Below are 22,616 nucleotides of genomic sequence, written 5' to 3'. Positions count from 1 at the left end.
CTCTACAGCATGAGGGGACCAATTAGCAACATCAGCGCCTTGTCTGGTCAAATCAGTCAGTGGTTTAACGACATCCGAAAAACCAGCAATAAATCGGCGGTAAAAGTTGGCAAAGCCCAAAAATCTCTGAAGACCCTTAAGAGAGGAGGGCTGAGTCCAGTCACAAATAGCTTGCACCTTGACGGGATCCATCTCAATGGAAGAGGGAGAAAAAATATACCCCAAAAAGGAAATTTTCTGGACTCCAAAAACGCACTTAGACCCCTTCACACATAAAGAATTAGACCGCAGAACCTGAAAAACTCTCCTGACCTGCTGGACATGAGAGTCCCAGTCATCAGAAAAAATCAGAATATCATCCAGATATATTATCATAAATTTATCCAGAAAATCGCGGAAAATATCATGCATAAAAGACTGGAAAACTGAAGGGGCATTAGAAAGACCAAAAGGCATGACCAAATACTCAAAGTGGCCCTCGGGCGTATTAAATGCGGTCTTCCACTCATCCCCCTGCCTGATCCGCACCAAATTATACGCCCCACGAAGATCAATTTTAGAGAACCACTTAGCACCCTCTATACGAGCAAACAAATCAGTAAGCAATGGCAATGGGTATTGATACTTAACAGTGATCTTATTCAGAAGCCGATAATCAATACATGGTCTCAAAGAGCCGTCTTTTTTTGAGACAAAGAAAAACCCAGCTCCCAAGGGAGAAGAAGATGGACGAATATGTCCCTTTTCCAAAGACTCCTTTATATATTCCCGCATAGCAGCATGTTCCGGCACAGACAAATTAAACAAACGACCCTTTGGATATTTACAACCCGGTATCAAATCTATGGCACAATCGCACTCACGGTGCGGAGGTAACGACCCAAGCTTGGGTTCGTCAAAGACGTCTTGATAATCAGAAAGGAACTCAGGGACTTCAGAGGGAATGGACGACGAAATAGAAACCAAAGGTACGTCCCCATGAATACCCTTACATCCCCAGCTCAACACAGACATTGCTCTCCAGTCCAAGACTGGGTTGTGAGACTGCAACCATGGCAATCCCAGTACCACATCGTCATGTAAATTATACAGTACCAGGAAACGAATAATCTCCTGGTGATCCGGATTGATACGCATGGTTACTTGTGTCCAGTATTGTGGTTTATTATTAGCCAATGGGGTGGAGTCAATCCCCTTCAGAGGAATAAGAGTCTCCAAAGGCTCTAAATCAAAACCACAACGATTGGCAAAGGACCAATCCATAAGACTCAGAGCGGCGCCAGAGTCAACATAGGCGTCCGTGGCAATGGATGACAAAGAGCAAATCAGGGTTACAGACAAAATAAACTTAGACTGAATGGTGCCAATGGAAACAGACTTATCAAGCTTCTTTGTACGCCTAGAACATGCCGATATAACATGAGTAGAATCCCCACAATAGAAACACAATCCATTCTTCCGTCTAAAATTCTGTCGCTCGCTCCTGGACAGAATTCTATCACACTGCATACTTTCTGGCGTCTTTTCCATAGACACCGCCAGATGGTGCACCGGTTTGCGCTCCCGCAGACGCCTATCAATCTGAATAGCCATTGTCATGGACTCATTCAGACCTGCAGGCAAAGGGAACCCCACCATAACATCCTTAACGGCATCAGAGAGACCTTCTCTGAAAGTTGCCGCCAAGGCGCACTCATTCCACTGAGTAAGCACAGACCATTTACGGAATTTTTGGCAGAAAACTTCAGCTTCGTCTTGCCCCTGAGATAGTGCCATCAAAGTTTTTTCTGCCTGAAGTTCCAAATGAGGTTCCTCATAAAGCAAGCCCAAGGCCAGAAAAAACGCATCCACATCGCGTAACGCAGGATCCCCTGCTGGCAATGAGAAGGCCCAATCTTGAGGGTCACCCCTGAGCAAGGAAATCACAATCCTAACCTGCTGAGCAGGGTCTCCAGCTAAACGAGACTTCAGGGACAAATAAAGCTTACAATTATTTCGGAAATTCTGGAAGCTAGCTCTATTCCCTGTGAAGAACTCCGGCAAAGGAATTCTCGGCTCAGATACCGGAGCATGTACCACAAAATCTTGTAAATTTTGTACTTTCGTGATGAGATTATTCAAACCCGCAGTTACACTCTGGAGATCCATTATTGTCAGGTGCACACAGAGCATACAGAGATTAGGAGGAGGGAGAGAAAAAAGACTGCAGCAAGGCAGACTGGAGGAAAAAAAAAAAAAAAAAAAAATTCCAGCAGACTTCTTATCACTCTCCTTTCTCAACCTGGGTCTTTAACACTTTATTGGCCGGTCAAACTGTCATGATCTCTGCAGGCAGAGATCATAGCAAGCCTATAGAGGGACAAGCTCTCGGAAGATGGAACTATACTGACCATGAACTAAGCCTGCCGCGCAACTAGAAATAGCCAGGTAGCATTTCCTATTTATCGCTAGATGCCCAGCTCTGGCCTAAGACCTAAATAGCTAGCAGAGGGAAATATAAGACCTGGCTCACCTCTAGAGAAATATTCCCAAGAAGACAGTAGCCCCCCACATATAATGACGGTGAGTTCAGATGAAACAACAAACGCAGCAGGAAAATAGTCTTAGCAAATTTGAGGTCCGCTTACTAGATAGCAGAAGACAGATAGTATACTTTCATGGTCAGCAGAAAAACACTAACAAAACACCATCCAGAGATTACCTTAAACTCTGGCATTAACTCATAACGCCAGAGTAGCAATCCCTGATCCACGAGAGCTTTCCAGAGACAGTAACAAAACTTCAGCTGTGAACTGGAACAAATAGGCAAAACAAAACATGGACAAAAGTCCAACTTATCTAGTAGTTGTCAGAAGCAGGAACAAGCACTGAGAGGCATCAGATAACATTGTTGACCGGCAAGAAACCACCAGAGAAATGAGCTTAAATAGCGACACCCACTACTGATGGAATCAGGTGAAACAGGAAAGAGGATGACAAGTCCAATTCCACAAGCGGCCACCGGGGGAGCCCAGAATCCAAATTCACAACAGTTAGGGCTAGGGTTAGGGTTAGGGTTGGGGCTAGGGTTGGAGCTACAGTTAGGGTTGGGGCTAAAGATAGGGTTAGGGTTTGGATTACATTTACGGTTGGGAATAGGGTTGGGTGTGTCTGGGTTAGAGGAGTGGTTAGGGTTACCGTTGGGATTAGGGTTAGGGATGTGTTTGGATTAGGGTTTCAGTTATAATTGGGGGGTTTCCACTGTTTAGGCACATCAGGGGCTCTCCAAACGGGACATGGCATCCGATCTGAATTCCAGCCAATTCTGCGTTGAAAAAGGAAAACAGTGCTCCTTCCCTTCAGAGCTCTCCCGTGTGCCCAAATAGGGGTTTACCCCAACATATGGGGTATCAGCGTACTCAGGACAAATTGGACATCATCTTTTGGGGTCCAATTTCTCCTGCTACCCTTGGGAAAATACAAAACTGGGGGCCAAAAAATAAGTTTTGTGGGAAAAAAAAGATTTTTTATTTTCACGGCTCTGCGTTGTAAACTGTAGTGAAACACTTGGGGGTTCAAAGTTCTCACAACACATCTAGATAAGTTCCTTGGGGGGTCTAGTTTCCGATATGGGGTCACTTGTGGGGGGTTTGTACTGTTTGGGTACATCAGGGGCTCTGCAAATGCAACGTGACGCCTGCAGACCAATCCATTTAAGTCTGCATTCCAAATGGCGCTCCTTCCCTTCCGAACTCGGTCATGCGCCCAAACAGTGGTTCCCCCCCACATATGGGGTATCAGCGTACTCAGGACAAATTGATCAACAACTTTTGGGGTCCAATTTATCCTGATACCCTTGTGAAAATACAAAACTGGGGGCTAAAAAATCATTTTTGTGAAAAAAAAAAAAGAATTTTTATTTTCATGGCTCTGCGTTATAAACTGTAGTGAAACACTTGGGGGTTCAAAGTTCTCACAACACATCTAGATAAGTTCCTTGGGGGGTCTAGTTTCCAATATGGGGTCACTTGTGGGGGGTTTGTACTGTTTGGGTACATCAGGGGCTCTGCAAATGCAACGTGACGCCTGCAGACCAATCCATTTAAGTCTGCATTCCAAATGACGCTCCTTCCCTTCCGAGCTCTGTCATGCAGCCAAACAGTGGTTCCCCCCCACATATGGGGTATCATCGTACTCAGGACAAATTGGACAACAACTTTTGGAGCCCAATTTATCCTGATACCCTTGTGAAAATACAAAACTGGGGGCTAAAAAATCATTTTTGTGAAAAAAAAAGGAATTTTTATTTTCACGGCTCTGCGTTATAAACTGTAGTGAAACACTTGGGGGTTCAAAGTTCTCACAACACATCTAGATAAGTTCCTTGGGGGGTCTAGTTTCCAATATGGGGTCACTTGTGGGGGGTTTGTACTGTTTGGGTACATCAGGGGCTCTGCAAATGCAACGTGACGCCTGCAGACCAATCCATTTAAGTCTGCATTCCAAATGGCGCTCCTTCCCTTCCGAGCTCTGTCATGCGCCCAAACAGTGGTTCCCCCCCACATATGGGGTATCAGCGTACTCAGGACAAATTGGACAACAAAGTTTGGGGTCCAATTTATCCTGATACCCTTGTGAAAATACAAAACTGGGGGCTAAAAATCATTTTTGTGAAGAAAAAAAAAGGAATTTTTATTTTCACGGCTCTGCATTATAAACTGTAGTGAAACACTTGGGGGTTCAAAGCTATCAAAACACATCTAGATAAGTTCCTTAGGGGGTCTACTTTCCAAAATGGTGTCACTTGTGGGGGTTTTTAATGTTTAGGCACATCAGGGGCTCTCCAAACGCAACATGGCATCCCATCTTAATTCCAGTCAATTTTGCATTGAAAAGTAAAATAGCGCTCCTTCCCTTCCGAGCTCTGCTATGCGCCCAAACAGTGGTTTACCCCCACATATGGGGTATCGTCGTACTCAGGACAAATTGCACAACAACTTTTGTGGTCTAATTTCTTCTCTTACCCTTGGGGAAATAAAAAAATGGGGGCGAAAAGATCATTTTTGTGAAAAAATATGATTTTTATTTTTACGGCTCTGCATTATAAACTTCTGTGAAGCACTTGTTGGGTCAAAGTGCTCAACACACATCTAGATAAGTTCTTTAAGGGGTCTACTTTCCAAAATGGTGTCACTTGTGGGGGGTTTCAATGTTTAGGCACATCAGGGGCTCTCCAAACGCAACATGGCGTCCCATCTCAATTCCAGTCAATTTTGCATTGAAAAGTCAAATGGCGCTCCTTCCCTTCCGAGCTCTGCCCTGCGCCCAAACAATGGTTTACACCCACATATGGGGTATCAGCGTACTCAGGACAAATTGCACAACAATTTTTGGGGTCCAATTTCTTCTCTTACCCTTGGGAAAATAAAAAATTGGGGGCGAAAAGATCATTTTTGTGAAAAAATATGATTTTTTATTTTTACGGCTCTGCATTATAAACTTCTGTGAAGCACTTGTTGGGTCAAAGTGCTCACCACACATCTAGATAAGTTCCTTAGGGGGTCTACTTTCCAAAATGGTGTCACTTGTGGGGGTTTTTAATGTTTAGGCACATCAGGGGCTCTCCAAACGCAACATGGCATCCCATCTTAATTCCAGTCAATTTTGCATTGAAAAGTAAAATAGCGCTCCTTCCCTTCCGAGCTCTGCGGTGCGCCCAAACAGTGGTTTATCCCCACATATGGGGTATCGTCGTACTCAGGACAAATTGCACAACAACTTTTGTGGTCTAATTTCTTCTCTTACCCTTGGGGAAATAAAAAAATGGGGGCGAAAAGATCATTTTTGTGAAAAAATATGATTTTTATTTTTACGGCTCTGCATTATAAACTTCTGTGAAGCACTTGTTGGGTCAAAGTGCTCAACACACATCTAGATAAGATCCTTAGGGGGTCTACTTTCCAAAATGGTGTCACTTGTGGGGGGTTTCAATGTTTACGGACATCAGGGGCTCTCCAAATGCAACATGGCGTCCCATCTCAATTCCAGTCAATTTTGCATTGAAAAGTCAAATGGCGCTCCTTTCCTTCCGAGCTCTGCCATGCGCCCAAACAGTGGTTTACCCCCACATATGGGGTATCAGCGTACTCAGGACGAATTGTACAACAAATTTTGGGGTCTATTTTTTCCTGTTACCCTTGGTAAAATAAAACAAATTGGAGCTGAAACAAATTTTGAGTGAAAAAAAGTTAAATGTTTATTTTTATTTAAACATTCCAAAAATTCCTGTGAAACACCTGAAGGGTTAATAAACTTCTTGAAAGTGGTTTTGAGTACCTTGAGGGGTGCAGTTTTTAGAATGGTGTCACACTTGAGTATTTTCTATCATATAGACCCCTCAAAATGACTTCAAATGAGATGTGGTCCCTAAAAAAAAATGGTGTTGTAAAAATGAGAAATTGCTGGTCAACTTTTAACCCTTATAACTCCGTCACCAAAAAAAATTTTGGTTCCAAAATTGTGCTGATGTAAAGTAGACATGTGGGAAATGTTACTTATTAAGTATTTTGCATGACATATGTCTGTGATTTAAGGGCATACAAATTCAAAGTTGGAAAATTGCGAAATTTTCAAAATTTTCGCCAAATATTAGTTTTTTTCACAAATAAACGCAAGTTATATCGAAGAATTTTTACCACTATCATGAAGTACAATATGTCACGAGAAAACAATGTCAGAATCGCCAAGATCCGTTGAAGCGTTCCAGAGTTATAACCTCATAAAGGGACAGTGGTCAGAATTGTAAAAATTGGCCCGGTCATTAACGTGCAAACCACCCTTGGGGGTGAAGGGGTTAATAATCGGGCTAGTTCTGCTACTTTGGTTTCACCGTTCTTTTGCAGTTCTGGTTTTCATCCTCGGTTTTCCTCGGGTCAGGTTGAGTCCTCTGACTGTCCTGGGGTGGATTCTGTGGTGGATAGGTTGCAGCAGATTTGGAACCATGTGGTGGACAATTTGACGTTGTCCCAGGAGAAGGCTCAGCGCTTTGCTAACCGCCGTCGCTGTGTGGGTCCCCGACTTCGTGTGGGGGATTTGGTATGGTTGTCTTCTCATTATGTCCCGATGAAGGTTTCCTCTCCTAAATTCAAGCCTCGTTTCATCGGTCCTTATAAGATTTTGGAAATCCTCAACCCTGTGTCATTTCGTTTGGACCTCCCAACATCGTTTGCCATTCATAATGTGTTCCATAGGTAATTGTTGCGGAGATACATGGTGCCTGTGGTCCCTTCTGTTGATCCTCCTGCTCCTGTCTTGGTCGAGGGGGAGTTGGAGTATGTGGTGGAGAAGATCTTGGATTCTCGTATTTCGAGACGGAAGCTTCAGTACTTAGTTAAATGGAAGGGCTATGGTCAGGAGGATAATTCCTGGGTTGTCGCCTCCGATGTCCATGTGGCTGATTTGGTTCCTGCCTTTCATTCGGCTCATCCTGATCGGCCTGGGAGCTCTGGTGAGGGTTTGGTGACCCCTTCTCAAGGGGGGGGTACTGTTGTGAATTCCGTTCTCGGGCTCCCTCCTGTGGTCATGAGCGGTATTGTGTGAGTTTGTTCTGGGGCTCCCTCTGGTGGCCTTTAGCGATATGGCTGGTCTTGGCTGGGCTCAGCTTCTTCATTTCCTGCTATGCTGAGGCCTATTTATGTCACCTGGCCTTTCATTTGTTGCCTGCTGTCGGTGTATTCAGTCCTGTTTCTGAGAGCTCCAGAATATTCCTTGTGACCAGTCTCCTGCTGGAGAAGTTAAGTTTGTTTGTTCATTTTGCTCATTATTTCCTTGAAAACGTTTCTCTGTATATGATGAGTTCAGTCCAGCTTGCTTATATGTGATTTTTTGCTTGCTGGTTAGTTCTGGGGTGCAGAGTGTACCCCTCACATCGTGAGTCGGTGTGGGGGTTCTTGTATTCTCTGCGTGGTTTAGTTTTGATAGTTTTTGTACTGACCGCACAGACTCCTACCTATTTTCAGTCTATCTAGTGTTAGCGGGCCTCATTTGCTAAACCTGTTTCATTTCTACGTTTGTCTTTTCCCCTTAACTCACCGTTATTATTTGTGGGGGGCTGACTAAAACTTTGGGGTTATTTCTCTGAGGCAAGTGAGGTCTTTGCTTTCTCTCTAGGGGTAGTCAGTTTCTCAGGCTGTGGACGTGGTGTCTAGGATTTTAGGAACGCTCCACGGCTGCCTTTAGTGTTTGTGGATAGGATCAGGTTTGCGGTCAGTATAGCTTCCACCTCCCCAGAACTGGTCCTATATTCTGGTTACATGTGTCAGGTCAGTTTTGAGATCCTACCACTGGATCATAACAGGTAGGGCTGGCTCAAGATTTTCGTGGGGCCAGGAAATGTGGAGTATGTCATGGCGGTGGAGCAGGGAGAGGTAAGTATTTCAACTTTGGAAGTGCTGTGATACTGAGCAAGCAGTGGGGGCCCAATCGTTGGCATTGGCACTGGCACAGGGCCCCTCATAGTATGGTGGTGTGTTTGACGGCGGGTGGCGCCTCCCACCGGCAGAGACACTTTTGTGTACTATGAGGGGCCCTGTGCCAGTGATGTCACCAACAAGTATGCCCCCCCACCTGATGAAGGAACCTGCACTTTCATCTGCACCTTCCTCTTTGTCCCCGTGTAAGGTGGTATAGTATGCGGGAAGGGGAACCTGACTTTCAGCAGGGTCAGATTCTGGCTGTGTAGAGTGCAAGGGAAATGTTGTGGTCTGGGTCAATGTACCAGCAGACTCATCTAGCAGTGGCTGGGCAATGGGCAGGATGAGGAGGAAACACAGATATAGGCCCAAATAATAAAGTGGGCTAAATGCAGTTCAAAATTGGTAACAGGAGTAAACGCCCGGCATTGCTTTGTTCAGCGGAGGACAATTGTAAGGAGTGGCTGACACAGTGAGTAGGCCCAAATAAACAAGTTGGCTAAAAGCAGTTAAAAATTGGTAACAGGACTAAACTGGCGGCATTGCTTTGTTCAGCGGAGGACAATTGTAAGGAGAGGCTGACACAGTGAGCAGGCCCAAATAAGTAAGTAGGCTAAAAGCAGTTTAAAAATGGTAACAGGGCTAAATTGGTAGCATTGCTTTGTTCAGCGGAGGACAACTGTAATGAAAGGCTGACACAGTTAGTAGGCCCAAAAAAGTAAGTAGGCTAAATGCTGTTCAAAATTGGTAACAGGAGTAAATGCCCGGCATTGCTTTGTTCAGCGGAGGACAATTGTAAGGAGTGGCTGACACAGTGAGTAGGCCCAAATAAGCAAGTTGGCTAAAAGCAGTTCAAAATTGGTAACAGGACTAAACTGGCGGACTTTTGCTTTTAAAAAAGCAGTTGTTTTGCACAGCAGCGGTGCAAACAGCAAAGCAGCTATCAGGGAGCCTTATAAGGCAGCCTAGTAAGCTACAGAGCTGATGCACAAAGATATAGCCTCCACTGTCCCTGCAAAACAAAGGTGGGGTTGGACATTGGAAATCGCTACAGCACAAGTGGTTTGGGGGTGAAGCTGCAGCAACCTCTCCCTATGCTAAGATCGGCAGAAGTAAGATGGCAGTCAGCGTGCATGCCCCTTAATAGCCCCTGTGATGCCGCAGAAAGCAAGCCAATCACTGTCATGCCCTTCTCTAAGATGGTGGGGACCGAGACCTATGTCATCACGCTGCCCACACTCTGCGTCCTCCTTCATTGGCTGAGAAATGGCGCTGAAAGCGTCATATGAAACGCGACTTTGGTGCGAAGATCGACGACCGCATGGCCGATCCCACACCAGGATCGGGTCGGGTTTCATGAAACCCGACTTTGCCGAAAGTCAGCGATTTTGAATTTGTCCGATCCGTTTCGCTCAACCCTATAAGACAATATTACTGTATATGGCCAATTGAAGGAAAAAAATTTTTAAAAATTAAAAAAAATATATGTCAAAATAAAGCATGAAAAAATATTTTGCCACTGAAAATGGTATCACTAAAAATGTCACTTTGATCTGCAAAGAATGCAGGCCCCAAACGAAAAATTTTTCTTTGTACGGCCCATATACCCAGCCAAGTTTGAGACCCGTTTTCTACAGGATTACTGTATCAATAACTTAGAAATGAACAACAATTCCATATAATAATGAATCTGAAATAATTTTCCTAAAGGTCATATGTTTAAAGAATTTTAGACAGCAAGCAGTCGATAAAAGATGATATTTTTCCTTTAATTATCTTAATCTATCATTTTGTTAAAACTATTTAACTGTGTCTTATCAGTTCAATAAGTGGTTCACATGCCAAAGACATCATATACAACCCCTGGCAAAAATTATGGAAACACAGACCTTGGAGAAAGTTCATTCAGTTTTTTAATTTTGTAGAAAAAAACCAGAAAACAGACATGGCACCAAACTAAAGTCATTTCAAATGGCAACTTTCTGGCTTTAAGAAAAACTAAAAGAAATCAAGAACAAAAAATGTGGTAGTCAGTAATGGTTACTTTTTTTAACCAAGCATAGGGTAAAAATTATGGAATGCTCAATTCTGAGGAAAAAATTATGGAATCACCCTGTAAATTTTCATACCCAAAAATATCACCTGCATCAAATTAGATCTGCTCATTAGTCTGCATGTAAAAAGGAGTGATCACACCTTGGAGAGCTGTTGCACCAAGTGGACTGACATGAATCATGGCTCCAACGCGAGAGATGTCAATTGAAACAAAGGAGAGGATTATCAAACTCTTAAAAGGGGTAAATCATCACGCCATGTTGCAAAAGATGTTGGTTGTTCACAGTCAGCTGTGTCTAAAATCTGGACCAAATACAAACAACATGGGAAGGTTGATAAAGGCAAACATACTGGTAGTCCAAGGAAGACATCAAAGCGTCAAGACCGGAAACTTAAAGCAATATGCCTCCAAAACAGGAAATGCACATCAAAACAAATGAGGAACGAATGGGTGGAAACCGGAGTCAACATCTGCTACCGAACTGTAAGAAACCTCCTAAAGGTAATGGCTTTTACATACAGAAAAGCTAAATGAAAGCTATAATTAACACCTAAACAGAAAAAAGCAAGGTTACAATGGGCTAAGGAAAAGCAATCATGGACTGCGGATGACTGGATGAAAGTCATATTCAGTGATGAATCACGAATCTGCATTTGGCAAGGTGATGATGCTGGAACTTTTGTTTGGTGCCTGTTATAAACTTAGTGCTAAGTGCAGGGGAGATCAGTATCATGGGTCAGAAAAGAGGCCGAGAGACAACAGGTTAAGAGTTCAAGAATATTTATGATGGTATGCAGGTAAACAGCTATGACACAGCAGGTTAGTAGCAGACAGAGCTGGATAAGCAGTAAGCATGTGTACAGACCATGGAAGTCCAAGTATGTCAGGTCCAGAGACCTGGAGACCAGGCCAGGCCTCCTAGCAGGGAACAGTCCAGCAGCAGAGACGAGTGCAGAGCAGATCCAGGGAAACAAGTCTTACGATGAAGAGATGTAGATCCGGAGACAGATGGGGTATACCAAGGTAACGAAGAAACCAGCAAGATAGCAGTTCTTCCAGCTTGATCACAAGTCCAGGAACAAGATACTCAAGCAATGAGTAATATACAGAGCTCCCTTATATACACCACAGACAGGAAGAGGGAAAGTCTGACAGGAAACAAGATGGCCCCCGTGAGGCCAGTTACTCCATCTTAGGTAAGGGCAAAAGTAACCGACCTGAGGGCAACAGCAGACAGGAACAGATGTACAGTCCAAATCCTTACAGTGCCATTCCAATGAGATTTATAAAGATGACTGCCTGAAGAGAACATGCAAATTTCCACGGTAATTGATGATATGGGGCTGCATGTCAGGTAAAGATACTGGGGAGATGGCTGTCATTACATCTTCATCTTTAATGCACACATTTATGTTAAGATTTTGGACACTTTTCTTATCCCATCAATTGAAAGGATGTTTGGGGATGATGAAATCATTTTTCAAGATGATAATGTATCCTGCCATAGAACAAAAACTGTGAATACATTCCTTGAAAAAAGACACATAAGGCCAATGTCTTGGCCTGCAAATAGTCCGGATCTCAATCCAATTGAAAATCTTTGGTGAAGGTTGGAAAAAAATGGTCCATTACAAGGCTCCAACCTGCAAAGCTGATCTGGCAACAGCAATCAGGGAAAGTTGGAGTCAGATTGATGAAGAGTACTGTTTTACACTCATTAAGTCCATGCCTCAGAGCCTGCAGGCTGTTTTAAAAGCCAGAGGTGGTGCAACAAAATACTAGTGATGTGTTGGAGTGTTTATTTGTTTGTTTGTTTTTCATGATTCCATAATTTTTTCCCTATGCTTGGTTAAAAAAGGCCTAGAAGAGCCCCATATAAACACTGCCATTAAGCTATGCATTTTCTTAAAGAAACACTTAGGGACTTTAATTGATGTATGTTCCAACATATATAAACACTTTGAGAGGATTATCATTTAATTAGTCCAATTCCGCCAGCTACAGATAGGGGGAGTCGAAACCATATCTCAAACTTTTTTTTTCATCATATCCTCGAGGGTGTATATAATATCTCTGAGATCTTTAATTGCATTTTGGTTAATTACAATACTCAAAAGCTTAAATTTTTGCACTACTTTTAAACCATCAAACAGTCTTGTTTACTGATGAGTGTTGAGCAACCCTGGATGGTCCAGATGGATGGAGTAGTGGATGGTTGGTGGATAGCCACCATGTCCCAACAAGGCTGCAACGTGGAGGAGTCATGTTTTGGGCCAGAATCATGGGGAAACAGCTGGTAGGGCCCTTTAAGGTTCCTGAAGGTGTGAAAATGACCTCTGCAAAGTATATCGAGTTTTCTTCCATGGTATAAAAAACAGAAACATGCCTTCAGGAGCAAAATCATCTTCAAGCATGACAATGCACCATCTCATGCCGCAAAGAATACCTCTGAGTCATTGGCTGCTATGGGCATAAAAGGAGATAAACTCATGGTGTGGCCACCATCTTCCCCTGACCTCAACCCTATCATCAAGCAAAAGATCTATGAGGGTGGGAGGCAGTTCAAATCAAAATAGCAGCTCTGGGTGGCTATTCTGACTTCATGCAAAGAAATACAAGCAGAAACTCTCCAAAAACTCATAAGTTCAATGGATGCAAGAATTGTGAAGGGGATTTCAAAGAAGGGTTCTTATGTTAACATGTAACTTGGCCTGGTAGGTTGTTTTGGAGTTAAATATCCTAATGCTGCAAATTCCACAAATTAGCATTTTCAGTTCTTTAAAACATCAAATGTTTAGAAATTATACTGTGCCTAATATTTTGGAACAGTGCATTTTGAGTTTTTATTCATTTTGGAGATTATACTGTTATCATTGGGAGGTTTCTTCAATAGAATTAGATGCATACTCTAACGAGTGATGACTTTTATTATAGTGACTGTAATTTGCACCGACCATTTCGGAAAATTGGAGAAAAATGTCATTTGCATAATAATTTGGAACATGGTGTATACACCAGGATGGGATCTTATATATAAGGATTGGGGGGCATATATACCAGGATTGGGACATATATGCCAAGATAGAGGATATTAGTACAGTATTGGGGGACATTACCCCTGTAACAGTTCCAGCAGCAGATCCCCCTCCTCATAACAGTGCATCATGACCACATTTTTTGCTTAAATTTTTTTTTCCTATACACCTTCTCCAAAACCTAGGTGCGTCTTATGGTCCGGTTCATCTTATAGTCTGAAAAATATGGTACATTTAATTCTGAAATTTTCAGAGAAAAGCAAAGTTTACCAATTGCCGGGTACCGAACAGCACGGTGTTAGGACTGGCGGAATGCACCAAATAATAATTAGAGATGATATAAGGTGCGTTCGCAGTCCAGGGTCCACCGTGTAGCTAAGACACCTGCTGCTTGGTAATAATGGACTATATGGCGGTATAATGTGGATACACAAATGGGTTAGCTTCTCCTGGTATGAAGGAAGCGAACCCTGTGGCGTCACAGGGCCACTGTACCGCACAAAGAGCTAAAGCAAAGAGTCACAGAACTCTGCCCCAAGACTCAGGAAAAGAGTTCCTCTAGACCTCTTGCGCTCGACACCACTACTAGGGTGTCAGAGACTAATCTGAACGTAATAATTAACTGCACAGGAGTGCGTGCAGCGCCACTCTGTCAGACGCCACTAACCACCCAAACTTGGGCCAGGAAAGTGCACTATATGCGCACGGCGCCGCACTGGCGGTCGCTGCTAATTAGATTCAGTAACTTGTGCTAATGTGCAGGATAGCACTGTCAGGCACTTTCATCCATTGACAGGCATACATCCACACACACACAAGTTAGCAAGTGTACACTAGAGCATGGCCAAGCGGCCATGCAAATCTTTCATAGTAGTAATGCTCCGGGACCTTCCTGATGCTCCAATAAGAGCCGCAACAGGACCTGAGCATGTGACCCCCGACCTCCAATAGGAGGTCGTCCCATGGGCATGCTCAGCTTGGGAAAAGCAGGAATTGGTCCCTGAAAGGCCTGCTTGCTGATCAGTGCTGGCTACAAAGGCAGTTTCTGGAAAGGCAGCATTAACCAAGCGCACAATATCAGCTTGAGCTAGACGCTGGGATTGACGTCTCTGCTGAACAGGTTCCACTGTGGCTGGAGGAGAAAGAGAGACCGCAGTGGACATGGTTCGAGATTCCCCCTGTGCAGCAGCGGGAACTCAACACCTAAGGCTACTTTCACACTAGCGTCGGTACTGGTCCGTCGCTAAGCGTCGGGCCGACGTACCGACGCACGTTGTGAAATTGTAACACGACGTGGGCAGCGGATGAAGTTTTTCAAAGTATCCGCTGCCCATTCTAAAGTCCGGGAAGGAGGGGACGGAGTTCCGGTCGCGCATGCGGGGTAGAAAATGGCGTATGCGACGGACGAAAATATGTTCACTTGAACATTTTTTCGTGCCAATGGTCTGCCAAATACCAACGCATTCAGTGCACGACGGACGCGACGTGTGACCATACGTCGCGATCCGTCGGCAATACAAGTCTACGGGAAAATAACGCATCCTGCGGGCACATTTGCAGGATCCATTTTTTTTCCCAAAACAACGGATTGTGACGTACGTCATACGACGCAAGTGTGAAAGAGGCCTAACACACAGCAATCTAGTCAGGCGGTAGGATTCCCAGCAGTTTCTCCCTGCCCCCTGCCAGTGTCTGACAGGTCTTTTCCTGTAATGTGTCCTCCTAGTTTTAGAGATTTCAGTTTTTCACAATTATTTTCACACCGCTGAATTAATACACTTCTATTGATTCAAATCGTGTAGTGATCTTCAAAAGTCCTCCAACTTTGATTTCTAAGAAGATTATTAAGATACTATATTATTTCTCAGTAGATGACAATATAATGGGTTGCAAACAAAGTAAATTTTAATTAATAAATCTTATAATAATAATACGTTCCACAATGTGTTTAAAAATGTTTTTGTGCTGAGATAATTTTATAAATGTGCCCCTGCTGTGTACTGTGTAATGGCTGTGTCCAGAAGTCTATACATGTGTCCACGCGCAGATTCTCCAGTTGATAGTAACCACATACCACACCTCCTGGCCAGAGTTGGGAAGCATAAGTCATTTATGATAAGTGAGTGCACAGACAAAACAGCAGGGGCTCATAGCTTCTTATTTCTGAGGTAGGAATAATCACTGGAGCTCCTACTGTACATCATTGACTGGGTTTATAATGAGCTCAGGAGGCTGGAGATGTGGCAAAAACACTCACTCCTGCCTGTGATAAAACAAGCACGGAAATGTGTAACATCAGGCAGGGAAGTGTGCTACTTCAGAAAACAGCAGCTATAAGCACCTGCTGTTTCATCTGTATCCTCATTTATCATAAGTGACTTAAGCTATCTCCCCTGGGCAGGAGCATTAACTCAACATACAGCTGGTCTGACAAGACATCTCAAGCCACACACATGTTGGCAACCATTTACATATCTTGTTCCTTAACACTGACTTCAATCCTTTCCGATAAGGCCCCGTCTCACATAGCGAGATCGCTAGCGAGATCGCTGCTGAGTCACTAGTTTTGTGACGCAACAGCGACCTCCATAGCGATCTCGCTATGTGTGACACGTACCAGCGATCAGGCCCCTGCTGCGAGATCGCTGGTCGTGTCGGAATGGCCTGGACTTTTTTTGGTCGTTGAGGCCCCGCTGACATCGCTGAATCGGTGTGTGTGACACCGATCCAGCGATGTCTTCACTGGTAACCAGGGTAAACATCGGGTTACTAAGCGCAGGGCCGCGCTTAGTAACCCGATGTTTACCCTGGTTACCAGCGTAAATGTAAAAAAAAAACAAACAATACATACTCGCCTTCTGATGTCCGTCAGGTCCCTTGCCGTCTGCTTCCTGCTCTCACTGACTGCCGGCCGGAAAGTGAGAAGTGAGAGCACAGCAGTGACGTCACCGCTGCGCTCTGCTCTCACTGTACGGCCGGATCTCAGTCAGAGCAGGAAGCAGACGGCAAGGGACCTGGACACCGAAAGGCGAGTATGTACTGTTTTTTTTTTTTTGGTAACCAGGGTAAACATCGGGTTACTAAGCGCGGCCCTGCGCTTAGTAACCCGATGTTTACCCTGGTTACCCGGGTGCTGCAGGGGGACTTCGGCATCGTTGAAGACAGTTTCAACGATGCCGAAGTCGTTCCCCTGATCGTTGGTCGCTGGAGAGAGCTGTCTGTGTGACAGCTCCCCAGCGACCACACAGCGACTTACCAACGATCACGGCCAGGTCGTATCGCTGGTCGTGATCGTTGGTAAATCGCTTAGTGAGACGGGGCCTATACTTAGGTCCAATAGGTAGAGAAAGCTAACCAAATATATAGTCTGAAGGAATTCACCAGATGGCACAATTATCATCAAGAAGAATTCCTATAAATATGTAAATATGGAACCCTTGACCACTCTACTCTACAGGAGTGTAAGAGGTGCTCAGGTCTATGTCAATTTAGCAGAAAATGCTGAAAATGCTTTACACATTTCCTTAACATATAATGAATTTAACAATATAGCTTTGAAAGAAAGGCTCCCTGCCTCATTTCAACTATCCAATCTTCCACTCTTTCCCTCTTAACATCCATTAATTCCTTAATAGGTTCACTGTCCCATTAGCTGAACATTCCTCTACTCAGCAAAATTAAAGCATTGCATAAGGACAATCCAGTAAAAATCATAAGCAGAAAAAGTATAAACAAAAGTATACCTGAGTTCATTGAAGTCGGGAAGGCATCTCAACATAGATGCCCATTATCCAAATGTTTATTTATTTTGGTTATTTCTACAGAAGATAAAGAGAGATACATTTGTGCAAATTAAATTTTGGCTACGTTTTGACACAATTTCAAGGACATTTTCAGAAATGAAGGAATTTTAAAATAATTTGTTTTGAGTGCGATTAGCTTGAACTGGATTTTATTTCTCCTAGGACTGCTCTTTTTGTTTCACTCCATCCCTACTAAACTCTAAGTATCCTTAATACTTTACATAGACAGACAATAGATTTTACTTGGAAAAGAGGGAGATCCAGAGGGTAAACCCAAGATTGCAAACCAATATCTTTGCATTGAGCAGCATAGTGGCTCAGTGGTTAGCAGGGCTGAATTCCAGAGTTCAAATACTATCAAGGACCACATCTGTCAGACATTTGTATGTTCTCCCTGGGTTTGTCTTGGTTTCCTTTGGGTACTGGAAGTCAATAAGAGAATAGATTTGGAAAGCTAATAATGAACTCACTTGACAAGATCTTCAAATTGAGGAATATTTCACTTTCTTGTACATAGTTTGATCTGTTCTGTAATAACATATGGATGCGAATCTGGGACGATACAGAAACAAAACAGCAGAAGAATCAATACCTTCAAGTGTGGTGCAGGAGAAGGATGTTATCATTACCATGGATGGCAAGAAAAACAAACAAATCAATCTTCTAAAAAATCAAGCCAGACCTATCACTCAAAGCATGAATCACCAAGCTACGACTTGCCTACTTTGGACACATTATAAAAAGAAAGTAATCACTGGAGAATGATATCATGTTTGGAAAACTTATAAGGAACAACACAAAGAGGTGATAAAGGTGGAGAAGACCTTTGTGGACCTATCTAGGGTTGCACAAGATTTATCTTCACACAGATTGTTAATCCATCAAGTTGCCATGCTTAAGATAATAAAAATCCTCTGGGTACTCAGTTTTCCTCCCACATGCCAAAGACATACTTATAGGGGATTTTTTACTGTGAGCCCCAATGGGGACAGTGATACTGTGGAAATCAATGATGCTATGAAGATGGGACTTTATGTATAATGGTAAAGAGGGACATCTTTGCGATCATGCATAAAGTCCAATTTTCAGTTTGCTTTCAATAATTGCTTGAGTTTTCTGGCGCATTTCAAGGCCCCTTAAGATATTAATACCTGTTTATGATGCATTCATATTTATCTTGTTTCTGTGTGTTCATTATAGATAAGTATTATATTTATTTCCAGTACCTCAGAGTCTCATTTTCGTATGTAATCAAAAAACATTTTTTTAAACTACAGTAGCTCTTAATAGACATTACAATGAATAGTCAATATTAGCTTGAACTAGACAGAATCCATTTCAAATATATTGGATTTATCATTTCAGATAAAAAAACTTTAGCAAAGTTCCCACAGCCATGTGATGTATGGTATGGGACTTTTATTTTATAGATTACAGTTTAAAGAGCTGTGTATAGTAGGCAATTATGGCTCAGGTTATGGGTTCCCACAGGATGTGATGCTGCTACAAGTCACGTAATCAGCTGATATTTGTGGTTAAAGTGCAATATAAATGCTTGTTTTCTTCACAGGGAAAATCAAACATTACAGGTCACCCATTAATAGGGCATGAAACAAGTGGTAATCTGCTGTCCTATATTTTCACTAATTCAACTTTTACTTTTTACTTGTACTAATGTATTAAAAGGAATCTAATATTGGGTGATTTATTAGGCTTTTTGCTGTACAATGCCTTGGGCATTTTCCCATTACACTCACAAATTGAAATATATTTTGGGGGGATTTTATGTGATATATCAACACGATGTAGCAAGTATTTATGAACAGTAAATGATACCTGGTTTTCTAAGTATATTAACCCCTTTCTGACATCGGGCGTAATAGTAAGCCAATGTCAAACTTCCTTCCTTTTTATGTGGGCTCCAGCGCTGAGCTCACATCTTTTCCAGCACATGCCAGCTGTTTTGAACAGCTGATATGTGCCTCTAACAGCCGTGGGTGGAATTGCGATCCACCCCTGGCTGTTAACTAGTTAAATGCCGCTATCAATCTCTGACAGCTGCATTGAACTCACGATTCCAGCAAGCGCATCAGAAATACCGCCCATTGGTGACCCTGTCACGTGAGTGCGGGTCACTTATGGGTTTGCATGACAACCAGCGGTTTCCAGCAGACCTCTATGGTTGTCATAGCACACCTCTATCGTGGTCGGCGCTCATAGCAAGTGAGCATTTCTGCTACATACAGGCGATCTGTTCATTGTCTGTATGTATCAGAGCCGATTGGACTAATGCAGCTTCTAGTCTCCCATCGAGACTATTGAAGCATGCAAATAGTAACAAAAAAGTTTTTTAAAATATTTTTTTAAAAATAAATAAAAGTTCATATCATCCCCCTTTCACTCCATTCAAAATGACATAGCAAGAATAAAGTCAAAATGACAGAAATATTTTTTTTGGTTACCACAACATTGCATTAATTATATGACAGCTGACACCCCCCCGCAATGCCCACAATTGGTGCTAGCACCGATCGCGGGCATTTAACCCCTCTGATGCCACTGTCAGTACTGACAGCAGCAGAGAGAACAATCGTGCAGGGATGAGGGCTCCCTGCGCTCTCCCACCAGTTGTTCCTGTGGTCTCCATGGAGACTCCCGGCTCCAAGATGGCCACGGGGCTCCTTCCGGGTCCTGGAGTGAGGTGGCTTGTGAGGGCCTGCTAAGAGCAGGCTCCAGCAAGCCTCCTACACTGCTTGTCAGATCACTGATCTGACACAGTGCTATAAAAAGTGTCAGATCAGCGATCTGACCTTATATAGTGATGTCCCAACGTGGGACAATGTAATAAAGTTAAAAAGAAAAAATATGATGAGTAGTGTTGAGCGATACCTTCCGATATTTGAAAGTATCGGTATCGGATTGTATCGGCCGATATCCGAAAAATATCGGATATCGCCGATACCGATACCCGATACCAATACAAGTCAATGGGACACAAATATCGGAAGTGATCCTGGATGGTTCCCAGGGTCTGAAGGAGAGGAAACTCTCCTTCAGGCCCTGGGATCCATATTCATGTGTAAAATAAAGAATAAAAATAAAAAATAGGGATATGCTCACCCTCTGACGCGCCCTGGTTGTAACAGCTGCAACTGGCAGCCTCCGTTCCTAAGAATGAGCGAGTGAAGGACCTTCAATGACGTGGCGGCTTGTGATTGGTCGCGTGACCGCTCATGTGACCACTCACGCGACCAATCACAAGACCGCGACGTCATCGCAGGTCCTTCACTCGCTCATTCTTAGGAACGGAGGCTGCCGGTTGCAGCGGTTACAACCAGGGCGCGTCAGAGGGTGAGTATATCCCTATTTTTTATTTTTATTCTTTATTTTACACATGAATATGCATCCCGATCCCGATTCCCGATATCGCAAAAATATCAGAACTCGGTATTGGAATTCCGATACCGCAAATATCGGCCGATACCCGATACTTATCGGAATGCTCAACACTAATGATGAGTAAAAACATTTTAAAAAATCCCTAAATTAATAAATAAATAAAATAAATAAATAAATATTTTACCAATAAATCCATTTATTTAGGTAAATAATAAAAAAAAACAATAAAAGTACACATATTTGGTATCGACGCGTCCGTAACGACCCGACCTATAAAACTGTCCCACTAGTTAACCCCTTTATTGAGTGACAGCTGCCGAACATAAAAACCCACTTTAGAAATCCACCATAAATAGTAAATCAAACCCTCCTTTATCAACCCCTTAGTTAGGGAAAATAATAAAATAAAAAAAGTATTTATTTCAATTTTCCCATTAGCGTTAGGGCTAGGGTTAGGGTAAGGGCTAGGGTTAGGGATAAAGTTAGGGTTAGGGTTGGGGCTAAAGTTACTGTTAGAGTTGGGGCTAAAGGTAGGGTTAGGGTTGGGGCTAAAGTTAGGGTTAGGGTTGAGGCTAGAGTTGGGGTTAGGGTTGGATTATTTTTACGGTTGGGATTAGGGTTAGGGTTGGGATTAGGTTAGGGGTGTGTCAGGGCTAGGGAAGTGGTTAGGGTTATGGTTAGAGTTGGGATTAGTCTTAGGGGTGTGTTGGTGTTAGGGTTGTGGTTAAGGTTGGGGTTAGGGTAAGGGGTGTGGTTAAGGTTGGGGTTAGGGGTGTGGTTAGGGTTATGGTTAGGGTTGGGAATAGGGTTAGGGGTGTGTTGGGGTTAGGGATAGAGTTAAAATTGGGGGTTTCCACTGTTTAGGCAAATCAGGGGGTCTTCAAACGCGACATGGCATCTGATCTCCAGCCAATTATGCTTTGAAAATTTAAAATGGTGCTCCTTCCCTTCCAAGCTCTGCCATGCGCCCAAATGATGGTTCCCCCCACAAATGGGGTATCAGCTGTTATAATCTGGTGGCCTAAGAGCAGCATGAGACGTACTCTAGAGACTGTACTGACCGCAGACCCTGAACTTAACACCGCAACTAGAAGTAGCCGTGGAATGTACCTTTCACTCCCTAGACATCTCGACACAGCTGGAGGACTAATTACCCCTAGAGATAGAAAAGGGAAAACTATCTTGCCTCAGAGAAAATCCCCAAAGGATAGACAGCCCCCCACAAATATTGACTGTGAGAGGAGAGGGAAATAACATACGCAGACTGAAATCAGAATTTAGCAAAGGAGGCCTGTTGTGAAATTGGATTTTGGGCTCCCCCGGTGGCCACTGGTGGAATTGAACTGGTGTGCATCATCCCCTCTGTTCACCTGTTTCCATCAGGATGTGGGAGTCGCTATTTAACCTTGCTCCTCTGTCACTTCCATGCCGGTCAACATTGTAATCAGAAGCCTTTCTGTGCATGTTCCTGCTGCTAGACAACTCCCAGCTAAGTTGGACTTTAGTCCTCGTTTGTTTTTGCATTTTGTTCCAGTTCACAGCTGTAGTTTCGTTTCTGTGTCTGGAAAGCTCTTGTGATCTGAAATTGCCACTCTGATGTTATGAGTTAATTCTAGAGTCTTAAAGTAATTTCAGGATGGTATTTTGATAGGGTTTTCAGCTGACCATGAAAGTGCCCTTTCTGTCTTCCTGCTATCTAGTAAGCGGACCTCAATTTTGCTAAACCTATTTTCATACTACGTTTGTCATTTCATCTAAAATCACCGCCAATATATGTGGGGGCCTCTGTCTGCCTATCGGGGAAATTTCTCTAGAGGTGAGCCAGGACTATATTTTCCTCTGCCAGGATTAGTTAGTCCTCCGGCCGGCGCTG

At 43.3% G+C, this 22,616-nt stretch overlaps 1 long non-coding RNA gene across 1 annotated transcript; it reads right to left on the bottom strand.

Annotated features, from left to right (window-relative positions):
* Positions 1-15,306: 15,306 nt before the first annotated feature.
* On the bottom strand, positions 15,307-17,845 carry LOC143773570 (uncharacterized). The gene is made up of 3 exons (XR_013215238.1): positions 17,815-17,845; positions 17,285-17,359; positions 15,307-15,373 (listed from the first exon to the last, which is right to left on the bottom strand). It is a non-coding gene; the product is annotated as an uncharacterized LOC143773570 (long non-coding RNA).
* Between the last annotated feature and the right edge of the window lie 4,771 nt (positions 17,846-22,616).

The sequence above is a fragment of the Ranitomeya variabilis genome, chromosome 5 (genome assembly GCF_051348905.1).
Source record: "Ranitomeya variabilis isolate aRanVar5 chromosome 5, aRanVar5.hap1, whole genome shotgun sequence".
Classification (NCBI taxonomy): Eukaryota; Metazoa; Chordata; class Amphibia; order Anura; family Dendrobatidae; genus Ranitomeya; species Ranitomeya variabilis.
The sequence above is the reverse complement of the archived record's forward strand: the minus strand, read 5'-3'. Positions and strand labels throughout refer to the sequence as shown.